The 18,990-nt window shown below is 36.5% G+C and overlaps 1 long non-coding RNA gene across 6 annotated transcripts; it reads right to left on the bottom strand.

Moving 5' to 3' along the window:
• Positions 1–10,770: 10,770 nt before the first annotated feature.
• LOC130459620 (uncharacterized) lies at positions 10,771–16,359 on the bottom strand. 6 transcript variants are annotated; one of them, XR_008919138.1, is made up of 12 exons: positions 16,041–16,359; positions 15,733–15,803; positions 14,658–14,713; positions 14,233–14,352; positions 14,030–14,145; positions 13,446–13,580; positions 13,281–13,373; positions 13,053–13,189; positions 12,899–12,979; positions 12,699–12,788; positions 11,395–11,458; positions 10,771–11,150 (listed from the first exon to the last, which is right to left on the bottom strand). It is a non-coding gene; the product is annotated as an uncharacterized lncRNA (long non-coding RNA). The 6 variants fall into 6 exon arrangements; XR_008919139.1 differs by lacking the exon at positions 14,030–14,145 and having other exon boundaries at positions 10,773–11,150; positions 16,041–16,358; XR_008919137.1 differs by lacking the exons at positions 14,030–14,145; positions 14,233–14,352 and adding an exon at positions 11,542–11,659 and having other exon boundaries at positions 10,776–11,150; positions 16,041–16,356.
• Between the last annotated feature and the right edge of the window lie 2,631 nt (positions 16,360–18,990).

Here is an 18,990-nt window from a genome sequence, read left to right as displayed (position 1 = left end):
TTTAACATCAAGTTGGTGAATAGACCAACGTCTCGCCATAGCAAGGCCCAAAACGGTGCGAATAGTCGCCGGTTTGACCACCGGGCTGAAAGTTTCATCACAATCAACTCCCTTTTCCTGTGACCTGCGATCACAAACAAGTCTAGCTTTGTGTCGTAGAAGGTCACCTTTATCATTTTCTTTATGAGAAAAAATCCACATGCAATTTTCAATATTCACCCCCGTAGGCTTAGGTACCAAATCCCATGTCCCAGTATATTAATTAAAGCACCATATTCATCTTGCATCGCCGCATTCCAATTACGGTCGGTCAAAGCTAGTTTATAATTTTTTGGAATGGGTGAGCGTGTCATAGTTGGGCCATTGGGTTGGACAGTTAGGCCGTACTTGGGATTTGGTTTGAATATGCCACGTTGGCTCCTAGTGACTCGAGGTGACGGCGGGGCTGGCCGTGTGGGGCGAATGGGGAAGACACCGCGGAGGGGGGGGGGGAGTATAAGGTATATGGGTCATGGATGGGGAGGGTTGGTTCAACGTGCACGGAGTAGGAGTGATTGGGCCATGCTGCATCTTGTGGGTAGGGGGGGAGGGAGTGCACTGCTGGGCCTGCAAAGGAGGGGTTAAAGAAATAGGTTGCTGGGCAGCGCTGGAAGGCACAGTGGGTCGATGGGCCTGTGTGTGGTCTGGCATGCTTGAAGAAGGAATTGGCACTATCTGCTGGCCTGGTAATTTCCGCGGGTTGGGCGTGGCGGATTGCTCAGGCCCACAACCCAACCGCGGAGCAGGCTGCCCAACGCCACCCAAAGGATGAGCGAATGGACCACCTCTATTTGGGCCAGCATGTACCTGATTGAGCCACATAGGAGAAAAAAATTGGCTGGGCTCTTCTGAGTCAAGGAAGGAGTAGTCATCATTTTTAAATTGGCCCAAATTTCGAAAGGGGAAGGTGTTCTCATCCAATGTGACATGACGGGAAATAATGATTTTCATAGAAGAGAGGTCTAAGCATTTATACCCCCTATGGTTCGTAGGATAGCCCAAAAATACACATGGGGTGGACCGAGGTGCAAGCTTATGTGGGGCCGTGGCCGATAAGTTAGGAAAACATAGACACCCAAAAATCCTAATGTGGTCATAAGAGGGGATTTTACGGAATAAAACTTCGGCGGGAGTTTTATTAGTGAGTGTTTTAGTAGGTAATATATTAATTAAATATGTAGCCGTTTCTAAGGAATCTACCCAATAGGATGGAGGGAGTGAAGCATGAAATAGAAGGGTGCGGGACATATCATTTAAGGTTTTAATCATGCGTTCGGCCTTACCATTTTGGGACGATGTGTGAGGACAAGAGAATCTAAAAATCATACCATTTTTAACACAAAACAATTTAAATGGGTTGTTGTCAAATTCCCTCCCATGATCACATTGAAAAGATTTAACAGGTCGTTCAAATTGAGTAAGGACATATTGACGAAAATTCAAGAAAGACTGAAATGCTTGTGATTTGTATTGAAGGGGTATTGTCCACACAAAATGGGTAAAATCATCTAAAAGTACTAAATAATATTTATGACCTTTATTACTACGAATAGGAGAAGTCCATGAATCAGCATGAATTATATCAAAGGCAGATGATGTAGTACTTATTGAATTATGAAACAGCATACGAGAATGTTTTCCTAATTGACAAGAGTTGCAAACACAAGAATTGATGTGCCTAGCACAAGAAATAGCATTAGTACTTCTCAATGTGTTGAGAGTATGAGGTCCGGGGTGACCTAAGCGGTCATGCCAAGTGCTAGTGGTAATGGCGGCATATGTAGAGGGAAAATACCGTTGAGTAGGTGGGGAATTGGTGATGGGGTATAAGTCTCCTCCCTTGCTTTCACATCTCATAATAACCATCCCTGTCTTAAGGTCTTTCACAGAAACCCCAATAGGATCAAACTCAACAGATACTTGGTTATGATTAAATTGGGTGCGACAAGAACATTATTTAGGGATAAGGGAGGGTAAGGTGGGGGTAATTGAAAGTGCCCAAAAGTGGTGACAGAAATCGTTTGACCATTACCAACAAGAATAAATTTGAAAGTATGATATTTAGATAGTGAATGGAGATTACCCGAAAAGGATGTCATATGAGACGTAGCTCCAGTATCATGGGATGGCGGCATATGAGAAAATCCGGGGCCTGAAGTTGATGCAGCGAGTTGTGAGTGCGAGTTGTTGGTATTCATAGCCATTAAAATACGGTAGAGACGAAGTTGGATCACAATCTGATGTTGTACGATAACAAAATTCACCGTTATTAGTTGTAATTGATGAAACAACCAAATATTACTCCAGAGAATCTCACGTACTACTGCTGCATAAGAAACACAAAGGCAAAGAAAATAGAATAAAATTTGAGTAGTTTAATCCGATGGTGCGGGCTGAACCTACGGCAATAGTGCTACAATGATTGGTAAAAGACAAAACTTTGGTGAAATTAATTTGTGGATATGGTATACTTTTGTACGCAATTATCAGTAACTAAGCGGAAGATTGTTTGTATGGTAGGCGTAACAAATTACCAAGATCGACAAAAAATAAATTTGTGGAAGCTAGATCTAAAACCTAAGCTGTGATACCATGTCAGATTTGTGAAACTCCGTGAATTGGAGTGTATTCCATTGATCAAATATATAGGGATTACAATATGATTCCTAATAGGATTAGGAACACTAATATGACTAAAAGTCTAATATACATCAAATATCCTAAGAGATTAAATCCTAGTAGATTTCTATCTCTATCAAAAAGCATTCCTAGCATCATTAGAATATAAACATTATTAATGTTTAAGACTCATAATGTTGGTTCAATCAATAATTCTTGATAACGTCATTTATTTAATTTGGTTGGAATTATTGAACCAAATTATGTGTTACAGAGTATATTTTAATCAAACCAGCTCGTCATCTACTTAAAAATTAAAATCAATTGAATAAAGTCGAGCATACATGAACTCACACGAATCCTTTATTAATAACAACAACGAAGGGGCCAATAATAAGGTATTTTTTTATCCAAACAACAAACCCTTAACAAAATTTGATCCCACGACCTTGAAGCCATAATCATAAAGAATTCTAGTTACCAATTGTCTGTTGGTTCAGTGGTGATTGAGGCTGAACTTGGTAGGGAGAACTCGTATTCGATCCTCCGCAACAACAATTGGGAGGGGACTGGAACCTATCCACCCAGAATTCGCCCCGAATCCAGATTAACCCTAAGGGTGAACCGGGTGCTAACCCCCAAAAAAAAAAAATTAAAAAAAAAAAATCCAGTTTACAAATAATGTGGTATTTATTAATATTTTGACTTTCGGGATAGAATAATTACACCAGATATCGTAACACGTCTACAACAAATCTCACCTAGAAACACCCCACCCTCGAATAAGAGGAGGGGAGAAAAAAAAAATAGGGTAAAAAAGATTTGCCGACAAAACTTGTACTAGGTGCATAAGCTATCGAACAAAAAGTGCACAAAAAAGAAAAACCTTGAAATTTAAAATTCGGGGATGCTATATAGAGAAGGACTCCAAGGATGGGTACACCTTACTTTAATAGCAGTTGAACCTTTAACTCGTTTTTGTTTGATAATAACGAGATCATGTAAACGCTTTTCCAATACTGAGGATGCTCCGGCAGCTGAAAACGCCTTTGTTATTTCAAAGTTTGTGCTCTTACCATCTTTAATACCTTCTAGTATTTCATTTAAATCTTGCCTTTTCACCACAAATTTCACTCTTAATGATCTTCTTTCTTCAATAAGTTTACAAAGTTCGGCATTCATTCGTGCCATTTTACTTTTTTAATTTCTTTTTTTCTAGGAGTATTGATTTGTAGGAGGTCTTTGTAGGTTGCGTTTTCTGGTCTTTCTCAAGCAAACTATCAAAGGATCGCGAGGTTTATTTATATGGTATAGTAGCACTTGATATAAAAATTAGTACGTATAATGGACCTATTATTATTAACTTATGGCAGCCTAGCATAAACTATTGCTTTTAAGTTTCAAGTTTTAAGTCCCTGAAATGCCCTTTTCTTTCCGATAACGGTGGTCAATGATAAGAAAGTCAATTGGGTCCTAATTGTCCACTTAGGGAATATTATCTTACCATTTGCATTTAAAAAAAAAAATATTTTGGCTATATGTACTAAAAAGTCTTGCATGTACAAAGTGTACAATAAGTTTATTGTACACCGAAATGCCTTTTACGTAGTTTTTTGTAATTTTATCGAGTTTTTTTAATACGGAGTATATTTTTTATAACTTTTATATTATATAATGTTGATGGATAAACATTTTAAAGGGTTAAATAATTAAATTTACTCCGTATATTAGTGATTTTGTGATTTAAAAGAATATTTTTTATTAAAATGAATAAATTCTTCACTAAAAAATAGATAATTATTATATATATCGGGATAAATTTGTGATATACTACGTAGTAAGGAGTAACTAGTAACTAGTTAGTCAAGCTATCACCCTAAAAGACAGAGGTGACAAATAAATCTTACTGCGTACTTTGTTACTTTACTTTGTTGAAATCATGAGGTTGAAACTGAAATCGAATCCGGCACACTGTTTTTCCTTTATGATTGTTTATTTTCTCAAAGAAGGTTGCACATTTAATTAAAAATGAGTTTTTTTCAATTAGCGCTATCAAATGATACCCTTATTGATCACAAAGGTTATACGAAGTATATATATTTTCAACCGTTGTTAATCGACATTTTGCTGTAATACTTTTCACATGCATGATTATTCCTTATTCCTTAGTTAGTGGCATCAACGAAGCAGGAACATGACGAATTAATACCAAACTTCTCACATGCATGAGGGCGGTTCATTACGTAGCAAATTTAACTAAAAACAACTACTCCTTAAATTAAATTAGCTGCCCTTAAAAAAAAAAAAAATTAACAACTCGTAGGATTTTGGAAGTAAGCCAAAAGACCATGATATCATTAATATGTATAATATACTTTGTATAATTGTATAAATAATACTTCCTGATATAACTTTAGAAGATTCCTCTAATCCAATGATTGAGTACATTGGATTATCGAGTCAAAATATTCTAATACTGCCACTCGTAATGCAAATGATTAATCAACTTAATTTAACGAAGAAAATAAATAAATCAAAGAGTAATGAGCTAATTGTTGCATCATCACATCGTCATACAGATTACAAACATGGTGTGTTCTTTCGAGGTTCAACTCTATCAAATTACAAGGTCTTGCACAGGCTTTATAAAGGCCACTGAATATTTTGCCACGACATTCCACATGACCTCTTATGGACGTTTATTAGGGTGAAAAACGCTACCCGCCACTATCTATAGCTAGATCGAGTCACAACACCTTCAACCTTACAGAGTAGGAGTACAAGTTAACGATAACCCTTTTTTGAACATCAAATTGTATGTTAGAAGACATTTACCATGCACCTTGTCATATTTTACCATGCTTAGTACAATGATATCAACATGCAACTAATAAAGTTGGCACTAGACCAGGCACCGGCAGGAGCGGACCCAGGATTTATAACACTACAAGAAATTGTACTATTAACGACGTGAAATCCCGTCGCGAAAGGCCAATAATCGTTGATTAACGACGGGATTTCCTGTCGCGAACCCGTCATAAAAGGGGGCCGTCGTTAATAGAAAATCCCGTCGTAAACCCGTCGTAAAAGACATTTGCGACGGTTAATCCCGTCATTGTTTGGTTGTTAGCCCCGCCGCAAAAGGCTTTTGCGACGGGATTTTTGACCCGTCGTAATTAGGTTGTCGTTAAAGATACAAAATCTTGTAGTGTTATAATGTGGGGGTCCAAAATTAAATGAACTTTGTTACACACAAAAAAAAGGTCGCTTACACATTTGAAAAAAACTAAAACAACGATTCACTCATAAGGTAAAAATATAAAAAGTACTTTGTACTCAATTAATTGTAAAATAAAATTACAAAATTATCCTCGGCAATTTTGAAAAATATAGTCGTGTGTGCCTTGTTTAATTCGTCTCGTTACGTACTTAGAGAATATCATCTTTTTATAACTTTTATGAATAAAAAAATAGAGATATTAATGTCTAAACATTTACATTGGCAAATATGTAAAGGCAAAATGTCTCTATTATTTCGAAACGGAGAGAGTAATTATATATGGGAGGCCTCTTTTCAATTAAGGAGAGAGAAATGACTTCAAAACGGAGTTGTTAAAGTTAATTTGGTGAGTTAGCTTTTTCAAATTATTTGTAGTTTGGAGTAATGGGGAAATTGGGTAGTATATTCAGTGTGTGAATTGTAATGTTTTCATTTATAATTCATGAACATTCATAGCCTCATAGGGATAGGCCCCTATCATTTTTAATTCAACGCATGAATTGTACATTTGTACGTATGAATTGGCATTATACTTTGTAAAAAGTTACTACAAAAAAAAAAAGAAATATTTATCATAGGGAATAGGCCCTAGCATCCAATTGGCGGAGTGGCAGGTTTATTGTAACATGAACATGTGCACTTTTTCTTCTGTTACTGCTTGTTTCTTTTTCTATTTTAATAAAATGGGGGTCCCAATTTCAGCATTTCTTTCTCCTTCCTTCCACGTGTTCTAATGTCTTTAATTTTTTTTAAAAAAAATGGGGGTCCAAAGGGACCCTATCAGGTATAGGTAGGTCCGCCCCTGGGCACCAGGCCAACCTAAGACGTATCACGTATGACATATTATTGTGTGTATCGGTCGGGCTATTGGCCATGCATGAAACACATTTTTGGTTGATATAGCATAATAAATTCCTCTGTTCACTATAAAATTATACTTCGTACTTTATTAGAGACAAAACTGAGATAGAATGCCAAAATTTTGTCTCTTATGATACTTGCGATGGAATTGTATATGGAGTTGACAAAATTTTATCTTTATAGGAACGCCCTATTTCCGGCAATTTAGATGGTGGACTATGGTGCACAGTGAGCATGATGCATCTTAGGAGCACAAATGCATATCTAAAAGAACATTATCTTATGTGAAAAGAACATGAATATATTTATTATTTACATTTTTAATAAAAAGTGAAATAATATATAACATGTTCTTTTGTCGCAATGTTGTGTTCTTTTCCGTGTGTACATATGCTCTTTGGGTGCATCATACTCATTATATACCATCATCCATAGTCCACAAAATTCTATTTTCATCTCAAATCTATCTCTAGTTAACATTTGATATAGATTTGGACTAATTAGAGACTGACTTCTCCATCCTTAAAAAGTAATTTATTTTTGCAGTGGTTGACTGGTTGTGTACTTGTGCATGTGAGTTTGGGCCGAATGTTTATAAAGTTTGGCCTAGCCAACCCTGGCCCATTTACAGGCATAGCACACGGCTCAAACCCAATATCATCTTCAGCTTTATAGATCCTGATTTTTGACCGCTTGTTTAATAAAGCGGGTGTACAATTATTAGTAGAAACTAGTCCAAATGATATCCACTCCCAACGCATCATCACTTCTAATAAATTAACCAATCAAATGATAGCTGTACACCTCATAAAAAGGAATGTGTTCTTCCATGAAAAACGGTCTCTTTCTATGAAGTTGCCAACAAGTTCCCTTAGTCTTGAGTATAATCCATTCCCCCCAAAAGGGAAAGTTTTCAACTTGGCATCAATCATTAGAGCATACAAATAGAAAGAGTACAAATTAAACAATAACAAAACATTAAATTATGGAGGTGTATAATTATATACACTATTTAGTATTTAGATTCTTCTTTAATTAATTAAGTTGCTATATTAATATTAATACGCGCAAATTTATCTTTGTTCAGCGATACCAATCTCCAGGTTTCATGTCAACACTGTTTGAATCGTCGGTGTCAATGTGTCATCGTATTTTAATAAAACCGGGGACAACTGGAGTATTTGGCTATATACTCTGTACAAGTTACTAATAACGTACACTAGCTGGACCTGGCTAAACTGATTTGTTTCCCATTGTTCCAAGTTAATTAACTGTTTCGTAGTCGAGTTTAGTAATAACGTAAACTAGCCAGTGGCATAAATGATTCAGTAACAATGTACGAATAAGTTTGATCATATACATATAATACGCACTACCCTCTATTTCATAATACTTATGTTTCATAATAACTTTTACAGTTACTCACTATAAGAAATTGTACTATTAACGACGGGAAATCCCGTCGCTAAAGATCAATAATCGTTGATTAACGACGGGATTTTCCGTTGCGAACCCGTCATAATAGGGGGTCGTCGTTAATGAAAAATCCCGTCATTAACCCGTCGTAAATGACATTTGTGACGGTTATTCCAGTATTTGTTGTGTTATTATCCCCGTCGCAAAAGCCCGGATTTTTACCCGTCGTTATTAGGTTGTCATCAAAGATACAAATTTTTGTAGTGACTATTTGCCCAAATATTAAAGCAAAAGTGGAAGAATGTGTAGAAAGAGCGGTGAATATAACAAAATATAGATAAAAACTATAAAAGCAAGAGTGTGAAAAGGTGGGTGAGTGCAAGAAAAATAAAATGAATAAAATAAGAGAAATTGAGTAGAAAGTTGTAAATGTTTTAGGATAAGATCGAGAGGTAAGATAATAAATTTCAATGTCAGAAAAATGTATAAAATGCAATAAAAATAACATTATGAAACGATATATTAATGTATAAAATGTATAAAATGCAATAAAAATGTATAAAATGCAATAAAAATAAAAATAAAGTGTAAAGATGATTTTAAAACGGATCAGAGGTAATATATAATTTTATTAATTCTCCCAACAATAATATTTGGCGAGAAATGATTGATTATGGATATGGTGATGATGGATTAGGTAACATCTCTCTATGTGACCATATATATATATAGCTTCATCGGGTACAAGATCTTCATAACACAAAGCAAAACTAAAATAGAAAAAAAAACACACACACATTTACAAATTACAAGCTAATTAAGCAAGTTAAAGAAATGGGTTTGATGGTGGAAGAACTTATAGGTGTCTCTCCTAAGAAGGAGGTTCGTTCTACAAATGCCAAAAATGTTAGGAACACGGCTCTTTTGGAGGCTCTTGCCAAGAGAGGGTACGTAACTTCGCACACAACCGATGATGGGAAGGTTAAGATTAAAATTTTGGTGAAGAAACAAGATTTGCAGCAAATACTTGAGACTATGAATTATGCTACTTCTTGCAATAATATTAATAATAATAATGGTAATTTTACCATTTTGCCGGCATCATCATCATTATCGTCGTCATCGTTCGAAAGGCGGTTGTATGATCTTAAGAAGAAGAAGAGGGCTAGTCAAGCTAAGGAACAACAGCCTAGCAGATGGAAGCCTGCTCTTCAAAGCATTCCTGAAGAATATTGATATTCAACGACTTAACTAGGCCATTGATAACAAATATAGCTAGTGACAAATTGATATTCCACACAAATATTCTTTAGTAGGTTAAACGTATACAACAATTAATGATTTATTGAAATAGTGTTTATGGTGAAAGATTGTATTTGTTACTTTTACGTATACCTAATTACCTATACTATACAAATTTTATTATTTATTCAATTGATCTTCTCCAAGTGATTTTTCAGCTCACTGCTTTGTTAGTTCTTTGTTACTACGTACTCATAAATGAACCAAGATAAATGTGTAGGAGGAAGAAGATTTGTGTGGGAATGTTTTTGTCCTGGATAAGAGGAAGAAGATTTGTGATGCCACGTATTCCATCCGTTCTATAATGTTCTAATTCAGATTTCAGATATTTAACAATATTCACAATTGAAGATAATCTTTTAAATTATTTTCAATATATAAGAAAATATGACATATAATACTCAAACTCCTGATTTCTCATTAAGTCTCAACGTGTATATATATTACATTAGGAAAGCTAATTAGGTAATTCCGTAAATATCTAGGATATTACAATATTCACATAATAAACTCCGTATACTCCGTATGTACCTATTGTAACATCCCCTCAAGGTGAAGCATGAAGATCTCGAATGCCCATCTTGTCTAAAAGAAACTCAAATTGCGCCTTCCCCAAAGCTTTAGTGAAAATATCCGCCAACTGGACCTTTGTTGACACATACGACGGACAAATGATCCCCTCCTTGATTGCGTCACGAATAAAATGACAATCTTACTCAATATGTTTCGTCCGCTCATGAAATACTGGATTCTGTGCGATATGTAGTGCAGACTGGCTATCACAGAACATGCGCATACCTTGCTTGTGCGACACTCCCAAATCCTGTAGTAGTTGCTTCAACCACTTTAATTCACACGTCAATGCGGCCATCGAACGATATTCTGCTTCTGCCGACCACTACGCCACAATAAGCTTTTAATAGCGCTTTTTTCAATTGAAGACAACGCTTTAAAAGCGCTGTTAATTAGCAGCGCTGTTAAAAAAATAACAGCGCTTTTAATAAGCGCTGTTAATATTTCCTCATTTAGCAGCATTCAATATATAAACGCTATTAAATCTTCTGGTTAAGGTGAAAAATTGTGCACCGAACAACTAATTTAATTTAAATTAATTAGTAGCATTTAATTAAAAAATGCTAATATTAGAGCCTTAGAGGCGACTTTTCATTTTTTACAGGTTCTTTTTTAGTTTTAATTTTTAATTATTAAATACCTGTAATAAATAAATAAAAAAAACAACCGTTCTAGAGCCTGTAATATCAAAGATGAATGTACATATGTTTCTCCCTACAAATAAAAAATAAAATAAAAAAACATAATTGAATATACCATCCAATTTTATTTCTATCATTTCAAATAAACGTCTCGACTTCTCATAATTTAAAGTCATATGCAATGTTGGCAACACACTAGAAAGAAAAAAATAGAAAAAAGAAAGAAGTCTATGTCATATAGTACTTCTTTCAATTTCAAATCAAAACACTAAAATTAGAAAATTGTAGACAATTTCCAATCGAAAAACATAATTGATCCACCACAAAATGCACACGAGAAGAACATGACGCATCTATTGAGCTCTGACTTCATCAGTTTGTTCTTGGTCATAATTCGGAACATTGCAATTATGAAAGTACTACAAAATAAGAAAGTTAACATAATTAGTAACAACACATATAATGTATAAGCATAACTGAACAAAGAAAAATACATACATCTTCACATATTCTAGATAATATTGTTGAATCCAATTCATATTTATCTCTAATTTTGATAGAGAGGGCCCAAAGGAAAGAATAATAGCACATAAATAATGGCCTGTCGCGATAAGGATACTACACTAGCATCTCCTAGATCAGTATATACAAAATGAAGTCTACCTGGTTCTGGAAACATTTGTTGCAAACTCTTAACAGCAGCCAGGTTCCCACCAGAAAGATTGTCCTACGCATAAAAAACAATCTCTTTGTAAACCTCAATAACTAAACCAGTAGTGGATAACAACAATGATCAAAGGAAGGGGATACCACAACTGTCACACGATAGGAGTCCTATAGAAGTCTTAGTGATGCATGAGAGCCAATAAAGCCGGCCAGCACCCCAAGTTACCAGGACATGAGTGACACCCATTTCACAGCGGGAAAACTGTAGAAATGAAAAAAGACACTACGAACAAATGAAAATGTAACTCCATGATTAAACTATAACGACCCACCTGGTGTTGTTAGTTGTGCGTGGGAGTGTCATGCCTTTAATCCCCAACCAGTGCGGATCCCTCAAAACATAAACAAGGAAAATTCAGAACCACCCCCTAATTTACCGAATTGGACTCATGTGAATGCTGATGCCTCGTTTGTAAATTGTAACCTGCCTTCCAGCATAGCAGGGGTGTTTAAAGATAGTAAGGGAAGATGGAAGGATGGTTTTTCCAAACTAAGTTATGCGATTATTCCATTATATGCGAAGCTACTTAGCATTAAGAAAGCTATGACGGTTGCAAAAGAGGAAAAATGTCCAAACTTGGGTATAATGTCTGACTGTCTTATAGCCATTAATGCACTCAAGGAAGGAAAACGGTATATGATATAATGTGTAACGTTGTGGATGATTGCAGGGAGTTCAATTATCACCCTTAGCTATGCATTTGTCAATTATCAGATGTGTAGCATGTTGAGAAAGAAGGTTCAAGTATTGGTGCATAATGGATCTGATACCTAATGTACATTAGTAGATACGAAGAAAGTGACACGTATTACCATTGCTCCGTAAAAGCAACTAAATCGCTATCCTGGTGGCTGGCAGGTATAAGATAAACTGAGTTATGCAAGACGGAGAACAAAATTTGGGTTACTTAAATTGTTACTAGAACTAGAAGGTTGAACATAAGCTTTCAAACAAGTTTCAAAGAAACTCCCTGAGGATATTTACCTTAAAATGGCAGGAGATAAATCTCATGAATCCTACCCCACAAACTGATCACCAGTAAGAAACCAACAAACTGTAGTTTCCTTTATCTAATTCAACAAGTCCAACTTCCTTAGTAGTAAATCCATAAAAGTTGAAGTTCATGAAAAGAACAAAATTGATAGAAATGAAACTAAAATATTTCTATTAATTTTCCTTGTTTTTGTAGTAAAAATCTCGTTATTATTAATTATAAGTAGTTTGATGATCTTCAACTAACCTTTGATAGCACAGAACAGACAGAGGAAACCATCGCCTGCATCACGTCAACAACAGAGCTGATTGCAGCCTTCAAAGAGTCAATATCAGGCTGCAAGTAGAAATTACATTATGACCCGAGTGAAATAAGTTTGCTGCATATTCAGATAGCAGTAGTATGCAAAGCTGCGAGCTGACTGATGAACTGAGTAACCAACTGACCTCTGATGCTCCAAGAAATTTTTTCGCCAACATCTGAGTGTTTTATAGTAGTGTATCCCAATATTTTCTATGTGTTCAACACTGAAAAAGAATAACCCAATAGTTTTGAGTAGAAACTTCTAAAAATAACTTAATTTGTTGCACTTGCACGTACCAAAGTCTGGACGCAGCAGTCATTGCTGGTGTTACTCGGCTCAAGCAGGGTAGGCATCCTCTTGGGAAAAAGTATTCCTTAATGAAATCTGAGCTTCTCCTGTACTCATCATATCGCTCATCACATATAGATATAAACTGAAGAAGAAACAACATCACTTAGCAAGATACCTGAAACAATCAGAAAGTATGAACGGATTGCAGCATTAGATTTTTTTTTTGTCATTACCTCAAGGACAAGAACACATTAACTGCCAAGATAGAATCACAACAACGGAAAACCTCCTCCATGAATTCATGCCCTATAGCTTCAAGCATATGACTGTGCAATAAGACAGCAAATCAGAACATTTCCAAGGGAAAAAATAGAAAAGAAAAGAGCTTAAGGTCTCACCAGGAGATAATTCTATCATATTTGTGGGCGCCCACTAAGTTCTAACTCCATTGGTATCAAATGGCAGATACAATCGGCCCTAACAGGGGAAATCAGAGCGATATAGATGGACCTTCAATTGATAGAGGATAGAACCTGGTCAAATATAATCATTTGTTCAGATTCTCAACCAGTGATTCAAGCATACTTCATGATACAAAAGCTACTTCTTGACACATGGAAAAACTTCATGAAAGCCATGTCTACATGGTAGCTTAAATAGTTAAATCTACATACAATGATACACTGGTTAATAACATTAAAGCTACACCAAAACCAACCCACCCGACCTCACTAAGCGATGCATATGCGTTCACATTCACTAAAAATTCAGGTGGAGCACACCAAGGACGAGGGCCCTAATCATCAATACAAGGAACCACTAGAGACCATAAATTTGGGAATTATATCCCAAAATTATCAGCAATGCAAGAAATTATGAAGCATGTATTAATTGTTTTTAATCAAATATAGGATTTAAATAAAATCATAATCAAACTCACAGCTTAAAAACACTATTTTACAAGATTATTAATGAATTATACCATCAATCCGAGAACTAGGAGGATCTTTCTCCTTGAACTCCTTCAAAACCCTCTTGGACTGCATCACATAACGTTGTCTAGGACTGTGACATAGGTTTCCTCTTTAGTAGTCTTGACTGCAAGATTGTAGGGGGGGGGGGGGGGGAGTTCAAACAAGTGTAAAATAAGAAATAAACAAGAACCATTTGAAATGCATTCCGGACCTTTGTTTTCATCATTCTCCAGCTTCCTGTATTTTGCTGCTGAGATTGATATGCCTATGTCTTAATAGAATTTATATCAACTGTTTGATCTGAACACGAACTGTTATCAACCGAAGAATTCTACATCCAAGACCAAATCTGAAACTATCAGGTCAATTCATATTTATTTCAAGCCCATAGCTAGGTTGATACATAATCGAAAAGGCACTCAAGTTTGCGGAAGCAAATTAGTTTATTACGGGTAAGGGTAAATCATATTCTCCTTGATCACAATTAACAAAGAGATGATCAACATATCAAAAAAAATTAGTTCTTTGGAACGTATCTTGCCCTCAAATGAGCACTATATACCGAGGCTACATGTAAATTCATTACATTTCTGCTTAGTACAGAGACAAGATCGACAAGGGCTACCAGTTAAATACCTTTCTTTCCTGTCCTAGGCAAGTCTTAACTTCCAGGCGATCATAGTAAAGAGTATCTGCACAAAAGAACATAACATTGAAAGAACGGGATAGTGAAGAATATACTTCATATTGAAGAAAAAAAAGGGATTAAATCACATGATGCATCAGCATGGATGCAGATTCCTTAAAAACATATTTTAAAGGTAATAACCTCCAACTAATTAATATGTTTTCATGTGTACGTATGGTCTGCCTGGAAAAGAAATAGAATTCTCATAATGCATTCTAAAGAAAAACAATCTCCAACTTTGGAGTTAACAATTCCAAGAGTATTCTCTAGTCAATATATACAAAGTATATTTTTCCTCAACTCACACCAGTATAATTATTGTTCCATCCTTCAGATTGTTACAGTAAAGCCAATATACCTTGTATAGATACTTCAGAATATTAAAAGGCACAAAAAACTCATTCAAAACTAACAGAGCACACATTGGGGGTTTGATATGCACAAGAGACTGAGTGCCAAAGGTATTGCGCGACAGATATTCTGCTCTACATAATACAACAAATGCTCTCTTGAACAAATTGCCATCTGAACACCCATTACTTCTGCCATGGAAACCATGGAAACCCCAACAACTGGTCCCAGTTTTGTTTCATCATTGTGAAGATGTTGGGAAGCAATGACCCAACAGACTCAGGACTTGCAATGATAAGAAAAAACCAAATTCAACTAGGAAGCTACTTCTTGACATATGGAAAAGGTTCATGAAAGTCAAGTCTACACGGTAGCTTAAATTTCAGACAGTGATACACTATTTAATTAAAGCTACACTAAAACCAACCCACCCAACTTCATTAAGTGACCACCTTCACTAGAAATTCAGGTGGAGCAAAACATGGACGAGGGCAGTACAAGGAACCAATAAAAACCATAAATTTGGGAATTATATCCCAAAATTATCAGCAATGCAGGCAATTATGAAGTATATATTAAAAAATATAATGGACTATAGGATACAAATAAAATCATAATCAAATTCACAGCTTCAATACAAACGCTATCTTACAAGTTGTTGATAAATTATACCTGCATTCCGAGAAGAAGGAGGATCTTTCTCAGCTCCTTCAAAATCCTCTTGGACTGCATCCCCTTAAAACCTAAAAAATCACTAGATCAAGTTAGATCTTCAGCTTAAATCATCAAATAACACTTTTCAATGTCTATAAGTTAAGAAGGAAAAACACCAAATTCAATAGAAGTAAACCAACATTTCGCAATTGATCTGCAATTCACATATGCAAAATCGGAAATTCCCAATTCATAAACCTGTAGGACTCAATTAACTTGACAATTATAAAGAAATCAATGCTTACAAATCATAATTTATAACTCACACCGAATTTCAGAGCAATTAAAAAGAAGAAGAAGCAATCCAAATCCTCCGTAAGACCGCAACTGAATTTCGTCGCCAGTAAAGGTTTGTCGGAGATGATGCTAGCAAAATCACAAATGAACTCGGGAAAATTTGAAGGGAACTCAGCGATTTTGGATTGAGGGGAACTCTTAAAATTTTGGATTGGGGGAGATTGGAATGAAACTGTTAGTTTAGCTTTCTGGAGAAATTTGTGGGGAGATGAGAATGAACTGCATATTGGAACTGCACATTATCGTGTTTGTGTGTTTTTTTTCCCTGTAGGTAAAGAATTACCAAGTACGTTTCAACAGCACATTAATAATAAACGCTGTATTATACTAATCTAGACTCAAAGTGGTATTAAATAGCAACTTGTGATGGCGGTAAAAAATAAAGCGCTGTTACTTAATTATAACAACAACGATTTTTCATAAACGCTATCAATTAGGTGCTGTTAATTATTCATTTTGTTGTAGTGGACGAACGAGAGATGGTATGTTGTTTCTTGGTTTTCCAAGACACCGGAGACAGACCAAGTAACACAAACCAACCCGACAAGGAGCGACGAGTCAACGGACAACTCGCCCAATCACACCACCCCTCCAACTGTAAAGCACTATCAGAACGAAGTAGAATACCTTGTCCGAGGCACTTTTTCAAGTACCGCACCACTCGCAATGCCGCCTCCCAATGTTCCTCTTTTGGTGACTGCATGAACTGTGAAAGAATATGAACCGAGTACGCTAAATCTGGTCTTGTTACCGCCAAAAAGATCAGAAGCCCAATCAAGCACTTGTACTTCTCACCGTCTGCAAAGTCTGCCCCGTCTGCCAACGCTAATTTATGATTTTGCTCCATCTGAAAATCTGCAAGCTTTGCACCCAACAACCCAGTCTCCGAAATTATATCCAAGGCATATTTTCTCTGACAAACATAGAACCCATGACTACTATGAGCCACCTCCAGCCCCAAAAAATACTTCGGAGCTCCCAAATCCTTCATCTTAAAGCATTCACTCAAGTATGCTTTAAAACATTCTAGCGCAAAAGTACTGTTGCTTGCAATAATCATGTCATCTACATAAATCAACACACTTAACTGCAACGTACCTTTGGAAAGTGTAAACAAAGAGTAGTCTGAGTATGACTGTTGAAAGCCATATTTCTTCAGGGCCGTAGACAATTTCTCGAGCCAACACCGGGGTGCCTGTTTCAATCCATACAACGATTTTCTCATTCTGCATACCTTATCCGAATTATGTTTCTGGAAAGTAAGAAATGTAGCCATTTTTCATATAAATTTCTTCCACCAAATCTCCATGAAGAAAAGCATGATGAACTTCCATCTGATGCACCTCCCAATTCTTAACAGCTGCCACCGCAAGGAAAGTAAGAACTGTAGCCATTTTTGCTACGGGAGGGAAGGTTTCGTTATAATCTAGACCCTCCTCCTGATGATTGCCTAGACAGACTAAGCGTGCCTTTAAACGCAAATAATTCCCGTCTTCGTCCCTCTTCTCAGTATACACCCATTTACTTCCGATTTCTTTCTTCCCTTCCGGCAAATTTTCCAATGTCCAAGTACCCTGATCCTCTAGGGCAAAAATCTCGGCTGCCATTGCGTCGCGCCACCCTTGATGTTGCATTTCCTGTTTAAAAGTTTTAGGTGCCTTTTCTTCCTGCAATACTACAATAAAATTTCTGTGTTTCGACGAAAAACGTTCATAATTAACAAAATAGGTGATAGGATAAGGAGTACCTGAAGGCGATGACATTGGTGGACTTTCAGAAGTACTATATTTTTTCAGGATTGTATGTGTTGTGTATTCACGTAATTTTGAAGATGGAAATTTCTCTCTTTTGCCTCGACCCAACTCCGTATTACTCGTACTCAACTCCATATTACTCTTACCCACATTATCCCTATTTATTTCTGCTGAAATTGTATCTTGTGTTTCAGTCACAGCTGTTGTCTCATCAGTCATCAATTCACTCGCAGAACACTGCTGCTGATGTGTACCATCTAATCCATGTTGTTGCTGCTGCTGCGCACCCTGACCAAACAACGCCTCTAACGCCTCACTCCTCGCCTTAGGCTCGCTTCATGCAGCGCCTCTAGCGCCTCACTCCTCGCCTCACGCAGCGCCTCTGGCGCCTCACGCCTCCCCCCTTCCTGCAACACTACTGCTGCTGCTTCCTACAATGCTGCACCGTACCAGGTAACACGCTGCTCCCAAGCAGCTCACCTTGCACCTGCAGGTCAGTACCTCCTATATGCCAATGATCAAAATCATCCACATTTTCCATCATATTGTCCGCTACCCCAACAAACGAATAAGAATGCAAAAGCTCATATGTTGCTTCCATGAATGGGAACACATAATCATGAAATTTCACATCCCGAGATACAAAAAACTCACGTGTCTCCAGTCATACAATCTCCACCCCTTTTGCCCAAATGGGTATCCCAAAAATACGCACTTCCTACTTCGTGACTCAAATTTGTCTCCCTTACTTCGTGACTCAAATACAATCTCAATGGTAGACTTAATGGTAAACTTCCCCTTAGGAGAATTTGTAGGAAATAAAACTGTAAAATCCGAAAATGTTAATAAAATGTGGGCCGAATATTTGATGTAAATAAAGCTGTGACGTGTTACGAAACACTGTCTTAGAAGCAAAATTCGCCCCGACTATGGTGCAATCGGAAAAGGCGTTGCCCCCCAAGATTTTACACAGCGTCTCTCCAAAATGTGCACTCAACTAAGGAGAAACATGGAACTCACAATAATGCTCAGAATAGGAGTAGAGAGAGTTTGATTTTCGGTGTACTTTCAAAACTGATCCCCAAACTGATTATAAAGCCACTAAGATTTTGTAACCGAAAATTAACATTTAATTGGGTAATTAAAGCACCTGTAACCGCTGATC

This window comes from Spinacia oleracea, chromosome 4 (genome assembly GCF_020520425.1).
Source record: "Spinacia oleracea cultivar Varoflay chromosome 4, BTI_SOV_V1, whole genome shotgun sequence".
NCBI classification, from domain to species: Eukaryota; Viridiplantae; Streptophyta; class Magnoliopsida; order Caryophyllales; family Amaranthaceae; genus Spinacia; species Spinacia oleracea.
This window is presented reverse-complemented; position numbering and strand designations above follow the sequence as displayed.